This window comes from Anneissia japonica, unplaced genomic scaffold (assembly GCF_011630105.1).
Source record: "Anneissia japonica isolate Jap-2015-1 unplaced genomic scaffold, ASM1163010v1 scaffold573_len2283161_cov171, whole genome shotgun sequence".
NCBI lineage: Eukaryota > Metazoa > Echinodermata > Crinoidea > Comatulida > Comatulidae > Anneissia > Anneissia japonica.
In genome coordinates, this window is record NW_022719802.1 from 1,441,521 (window position 1) to 1,449,679 (window position 8,159).

The window sequence follows — 8,159 nt, forward strand, 5'->3', positions numbered from 1 at the left end:
ACATAAGGCTATATAATAATAGGCCTATATAAATATATTCTTGTTCCGGTTTTTTTTTAATTGAAAAATAATAACTGAGTTAAGTATAGACAATAATTAATATTAATTCATTGAAAGGCCCATTCAGTTTTATTAGCTCAACATTCAGTATATCTTCAAATTATGAGTACTTATTTTTCACCATTTGTTTGCCTTCGATGTTGGTTACATTTTATGTTTATTTTTAGGAGTAGAGTTGGGATTTTGTCCAGTGTCATCCATATTCGTTAACACATAATTAGTCTAGATTACAGTGTTAGTTTAATTTCAATTAGGCCATTTTGCCAATCCTTGTATGAAGTCTTCCTCCAACACTTCCAAGTAATATTGACACTTAACTAAAAGCCAAAGCCATTATTTAAGTAGGCCTAATTGACCTTTAGATGAAGGTACGCTTAAAGCTGTGTCATTGTGGTGTTGTGCATTCTGGAAGGAAGCGGCACAATGGTTGGGCTAAAAAAGATGGGGACTTGTGTCCTTGGGAAATGCATCAATTTATGAACGTTGTCCATCTTCTCCCGTGAGTTTATAAGTAGATACCGTTCTATAGCTGCAACTAAGTTCCTCTCTAATGAATTGGTTGATCCATAGATTTTTGACCCAATAACCAAGTAATTATATGCAGTCTCTTCAGATGATGTGTTAAGCCTAATATTATTATTATTATTATTATTATTATTATTATTATCGTCATCATCATCATATCATTATCATTATCCTCATTATTATTATTAATTATTAATATTATTATTATTTATTATTTCTATTATTTTCTATCTATCTATTATATATATATAATAATAATAATAATAATAATAATAATAATAATAATAATAATAATAATAATAATAATAATAATAATAATAGTGTAGTTTTATATAGCGCACAAATCCATCTAATGTAAGATGCTCAGGGCGCTTGAAATGTGGACTAGGAACTCGATCAATGATATTATTATTATTTTTATTATTATTCAGCCTTATTATTGTTAATACGACGTCGACCAGAGTTATTCAGGTTTTAAACGACAATGATTGAAATGCTGCGTCTCTAACCTGACGCATAATCGTAGTTGGGCTACGTCCCTGAATACTTGTTAACAGTTACTCCAGATTGACTAGCCGGGTATCATACCTGAGTAGATATCCAGGTAGTTGTTGTGAAGAAATGTTAAATAAACTTCAATAATCCTTTATACCAGGGCTGGATTTATGGGGAGGGGGCTAGCCGGCCCCGTCCCCTTTTGGAAAGTTAAAAAAAAATGTAAAAAGGAAGAAGGAAAGAAAAAGAAATTATTGATCGACAAAAACAACTCAGAGGTAATTTTCGGGTGTCTGGAAAACAAAAATTTCTTCATAATGTTTCCCCTGGATCGCCACCCCACACCGCCCCCTTTCCCTCTCTCATTGGACATCTCTGAATCCGCTCTGTCTACAGTTGCTTAGTAATCATTTTATTGCCATTGTTATTGAGAGAAAGGAATTTCAAAGCATTATTAGATACGTACATTATTGTAATTATGATCACGATTATTATTAATATTTGTATCATTATCATTGTTGTTATAACATAATATTTATTAGTCCTATAATAGGCTATGTGAATATTTTATCATTATTGTTGAATAATATCATTGTTGTTGTTGTTGTTGTTGTTATTATTGTTATTGTTATTATTATTATTATTAATGTTTTATTATTATTGTTGCTAATAATTACAATACTTTTTGATCAAGAAATTTTCCCCTTAGTAGGGTGTACTTTGAAGATTATGTAAAACCATTAATATTAGCGAAATTCTGTAGTGTAGTAACGAGTATATTAAGTAAAAGGAATTAAATGCTTTAAGTAGCCATTTTAACTGTACTATATCTTAATGAGGGCGCTATACAACTTGTGATAGGTGTTAATAGCTAATAGTGCTCAGCAACTCCAACAACTTCAACTATCTATAACGAACGTATAACATCAGGCCTACAAAATAAAGAATGAAATAATTTACATTAAATGATGTTTGAAACTCTGAATAAAATCATCTTTAGCAAGAGAATGACAGGGACATTTGAAAGCTTTTTGTATTTGGCATGAAAAAGCGGAATTTTACATACAAATCTGACATTATATTATTAGGAACCACACCATTGACAAACAAACGAGTTCAGGTACAAATCGAGAAGTATAATCAAGAAACAAAATGAACTTTTAGCTAACAATTCAATTTATTAGCTTTGCTGTTATTTTTCACTGTTCCCTGCGTAGACCCTATACACAAAACAGATACCGAATAAGAAACGGTGCTCAAAATCAGAACATGATGTTATAATCGTATCAAGCCGCGGCCCTTGAACGAAAAGTTCCTTTTTCGGTTGTATGAACAAAACGTGTCTCTGCTGGCGGGATTCGAACCTGCAACCTCCCGCTATCAAGGCCAGTTTCCTACCAATCAGTGATGAAGCCATGGACCTGCCCGACGGAGAAGCTAAAGGCCCCGGCGGGGGGGGGGGTGCTAGTGGAGCGAATGGAATCTCACTTGGCTGGGGGGCCAGGGGTCCGCCACGTATATTTAATAATAATAATAATAAAAATAATAATAATAAACGGACATTTATAATGCGCCGGCATCCGTCGCAGACGCTCATGGCGCATTGACATGCCTGAGATATAGCCCAAGATTAATAAAAATTAAAATAAAAACTTAAATCAGAAACGCAAAACCAAAAATAATAGTGACAATTGGCACAGTAAAAACCGAAAGGTGACCAGAATGGGACTCCACCATCTAATATCGAAACAGCGTACTGCCTAACGTGTGCACGCAGGCACACGTTAGGCAGTACGCTGGGCTCCGGTACCTTCCACCTTGGGATAAGCCCTTAGCTCCACTACCGTGCACTGCAAAGACAGCGACGTGTCTCGAAAGAGAAAGAGAGCCCCACACTGGCCACCAATGAAGAGTCCGAAGACGACACGAAAGCACCAAATGGACAAAAGACTAAGAGATGAAAAGATGCTTTTTTAGTGCCTTTTTAAAGCAATCGAGAGATAAGGACATCTTGATAGGGTCAGGTAAATGGTTCCATAAATCAGGTGCTGCCGACACAAATGCGCGTGTACCCCAAGATCTCTTTTGCACCTCTTGACTAGTCGCAAAGAATCATTCGATCGAAGAGAGTCCCTGCCAGGGATGTATGGAGGTATTAAATTGAACAAGTAGATTGGTGCCTTACCAATTGAACTGCGATAGTCAAGGAGGAGAATTTTAAATGCAATACGCTCTGGTAGCCAATGTAAAGATTTTAGCATAGGTGTGATATGGTTCGTTTTCTTCGAACGCGTAACTATTCTGGCAGCATGCAATATTCTGTGTGCGAGTCAATTTATGTATCAGTAAGTCAGGTAGACCATATAATAATGAATTACAATGATCGAGTCGTGAGGAGAAAATGAATAAATAAGTTGTTCAGTTGCATTGAATGTCAAGCAATCTCTTATGCGTCCGACCTCAAGTGAAACATACTGTTTTTGCATAGAGTAGAGATACGTGGTCATCGAAGCGCATCTGATAATCGAAAATAGCCTCTAGATTTCTAACTTGCAATACATCTTGAATAATAGCATTGCCACTGCACAACTTGCGACGAATTTAAATGGCGAATCTTTATTGCTTATTTTTGATAGGCATCGAGTTACTATAATGTGACTTCATGCAGGCTATGTTTTCTAATGTCGAAACAGCTTCCAAAACCAAAATATTTTGAATAAGACAAGAAACGATGAGTATGCAATGTAACCATCTAATTTACAATTTTAAAATCCTCATTCTTGAAAGTGAAATTCTACATTTTGGAAATAATAATAATAATAATAATAATAATAATAATAATAATAATATTATTATTATTATCATCATCATTATTATTATTATTAGTAATTATTATTATTATTATTGTTGTTGTTGTTGTTGTTGTTGTTGTTGTTGTTGTTGTGATGAAAAGTTAACACAAATAGTTTAATGAAAACAATATGGTGGCTAAATGAACATGTAAATATTTTTTTATTTGTTCATTCCCCGACAACATTTACTCGTCCTTCCCGACGTGGGGGCTATGCTTCCCCGACGGGGGCTATAGCTCCTCACCACTGCTACCAATAAACCACAGAGACCCATAGATATACCCGTAGATCTAACCCCCAGGCACTCTTCCTCATATAACTGACTGAAACGCTCACACATAATAATAAAAAATAATGAAGATGATGATAATAATAATAATAATAATAATAATAATAATAATAATAATAATAATAATAATAATAATAATAATAATAACAATAATAAAAATCAATATTTACATTGCGTCTAATGTTAAAAACTCGAGGCATACATAATAACAAAAATAAAAATAAAAGAACATAAAATGAGCGATGCAGGAGATCCAACGTGACATTCAAGTGGTCTCACCCACCGATATGAAGGTAACGTCGCTATCTCAATGAGTGCTATCAGGCCACCATATGTGTTGTTTCTTCAATGCTTTCCAACCGAAGATTCGCATTTCCTCTATGTGGCTTTTTCTTTCAAATAGAAATTCTGTTGCAATTTGTTCAACTTTAAGAAGTATTTTTATTGTACTATAAATACCTTCTATCAAAGATAATAAATAGCAAAAATTAGAGCAGTTCGCGATGTAATGGAACGCCCCATGAGGGCGTCTATGAGAGCAACTTTCTTCTATCCGAGAGTGGCGGCGCTATATCGTGATTGGTTCCAGAGCCGTAGATAGAGAGTTTGACCAACTCTGTTTCACGGGATTGGATATACGCGCGTGTGATTGGGTGGATCACAATCACATGAATTACACCTGCCATGTTGTCACCAAATAAAACATTAAAGCTATACGCGTGCATGCGCCTGGGCTGTTTGGTAACACATGGCGTCCATGTGCCAAGTTGGCCAAACTCTATACGGCTCTGATTAGTTTCAGAGCCGTAGATAAAGAGAGTTTGGCCAACTCGGTTTCACGGGATTCTACTATACACGCGTGATTGGGTGGATCGCAATCACATGACTTACACTGGCCATGTTGTCACCAAAACAAAACATTGGCGAGCCACAAACTAACGCGATAGGATATATTAAAATCCCATAATTGAATTGTCCTCATGAACAGAATAATAAAAGAAAGTTTATGCAGCATCAGTGTTACAAAGCTAATACGCGCGCACGCTGTTTGGTAACAACATGGCGCCATACGCCAAGTTGGCCAAACTCTCTCTCTATCTACGGTTCTGATTGGTTCCTTGGTTGGAATAGTTGGATAACTCTGATTCGTTTGTTTTCATTATTTTCTCCACTTCATGAAAAAAAATGCATCCATTCTAGAAAGGGCGGATGTTCCATCAAATTTAATGGAAACTACGCGAAGAGGTCATTCTTCTGCTGTTTATGTTCTTTGCTTCTATTTAGAATAAGAACAGGGGAAAAAATGCTGATTTACAGACATCTTTCTACTCAAAACCTTAAATTTAAGGGTCTATACAAGGAATACATCAAATATGTTAATTATGTCAGTTAAATGACAGGATTTTTTTTTTCACATTCAAAATATTATTTAATGATTTACTTAAAGCCCCATTCCCGGCACAATTTCAGTTGTTAAAAAAAAATCTGATTTTTATATATATATATTTATAAAGATTTATAAATATAATACGAAATTGCTAGTTAATTTTAACTGAATTTAGACATTCCTAAACATGAAAAAAATGTAAAACAAGACTGAAATTTGATTTTTGTGTTCCACACAAAACATAAACGCGGATGAACTGTTCATGTTTGAATTTGCGAAAGGTCTGCGAAGAAATTTAATTAGTTTATCAACACTGCTAGGTATAGGCCTAGCCTTACTTCGATTTATGTTCTGCTTTATCACAAGAGTGGGTCTTTCATTAGAGTAATGGATATGCATTTTAGTCTAAAAAAAAAAGAAAATATTTCTTTTTTGTAAAATTTTCGCGGGAATGGGGCTTTAAATATACAAATTAAACAATTCACATACGGAATTGAATATTTCTTTATATTTTGAACTCATGACAGGTAGTGAATCTGTTAACTAATCTTTATATACTTGAATGCGGGTTGGCTCACCATATTGCATACCTGACCGAATTTAGAGCATCACGTGACAACACTTTACCAACTAACAGACTAATCGACACTAGATAGGCCTATTGGTGCAGGCCTACGTATATAAATTTCCTATCATTCATCGATTAAAAAAGACTAACAGTAACTTGAAATTGATTGTAATTCTGTTAATTAAAGAAATGACAAATTCAGTTACGAGATGAAATAAAATTAACGCTTAAGCAGTAGGAAAGTCAGGTAGTTGCTAAATACAACGGGTTCAGCCAAGGGGACGTGGCTTGTATGGTGACACGTGATGTATAGATTATACCGTTTACCTAAAAACATCGCACATACTCCGTGCATCAGGGTTGCCATCCCGTAGTAAAATGTTTTATAGAATTCTATAGAAAGTCTATAGACATTTATGAGTTTTTATAGACTTCTATAGAAAATTGTATCCAAGAATTATTTCTCTATATAAAACCTATTCATTCTCTATAGAGATAGTTCTATAGAAATATAATTCTATAGAAAATTGATCCAAGATTTTTTCTCTATATAAGACCCATCCATTTTCTATAGAGATAGATTTATAGAAATATAATTCTATAGGAAATTGATCCAAGATTTTTTTTTCTCTATATAAGACCCCATCCATTCTCTATAGAGATAGTACTATAGAAATATAATTATATAGAGAATTGCTTAGAAAAATATGTTATAGAAAGAATTCTATTATATATTTTCTCTTTCAATTTTTTAAATATAGTGTCTATAGAATTTTATATTTTTCTTTTAGAAAAATTCTATAGAATTCTCGTCATATTTTCTATTTAATTTTGAACGATTTTGGATAAATTGTTCAGAAAGTCGTTAAAATTAAACAGATAAATGTATAGAATGTATAATACAATTTCTATAAATTTATAAATGGATTTTTATAGAATTTTTTTTACATCGTAATTGGGGATTTCTATCAAAATTCTATACATATTCTATACACGTTTTACAGAACGTGTTGACAGATTTCATAGGAAATAATAGGCATATGTAAATGCCGTATTGTATTGAATATTATTTTATAAATTTATGAAAATATTATAAAAAAACTCTTCAATTTTAAAATTATCTGAATTTTATCAAAATCATCTGCCTGCACTTTATCACACACCATACATCGATTTCCTGATATTTGTAGGAATCAAAATAGAGCAGGAATATGCTAATTAGGTAGCTCTGAACCAAACAACAAACACATTGCGTTTCACGTAAAAAAACGAGAAAACAAAGTTCGAAAGCTTTCTAAAATCAGCCTTTTTGTAAGAAGATGAAATGTTTTAATCTTGATATTTAGGACCAACATTATTAAATGTTATTTTCCATAGGCCTCTTTTGTATTCTAATTTATATGTTTATAATTTAGCTGCCTCTAAGAGTCTCACAACGTGCAGAATATGGCGCACTGATATCCCATGTAGGCACAACAAGCGAGTGAGCGCGCCACTAAACAATAAAATAATAGGCTGTATACGCGCCCTTTGAATATCATAGGTACAGGCCAGTACCGTACATATGTGTGTAGGAGATGGTCGAATTACAAAATGCATGACCAAGTTTGTTGCGATACCATTTCTGGAAGAAAATGAAGGTACCTCAGCCTGGCAGGCCATAGCCTAGGCTAGGCCTATAGGTAAACCCTAGCCAATTGGCTGGGCTTCTAGCCAACTGCCAAACCCGTGTCAAGTGAAAGCTCCACGGTCAGTGATGTTCTCACACTGGCAGTCTCAGTGCAACTTGTCAACTTATGGTATATGGGATATGTTTTAGTAAGTGTCTCTATTTTATTATACACTATACTTCACCTCTAGGCCCAGGCTAGTCATAAGACATAAGACATAAGCCATAAAGTAGTTTTGCATGTTTATTTTATTACATTTTTATAATAAATCTCCCTAAATCTATAATCTATTAATCTAATCATATCTTCTCAG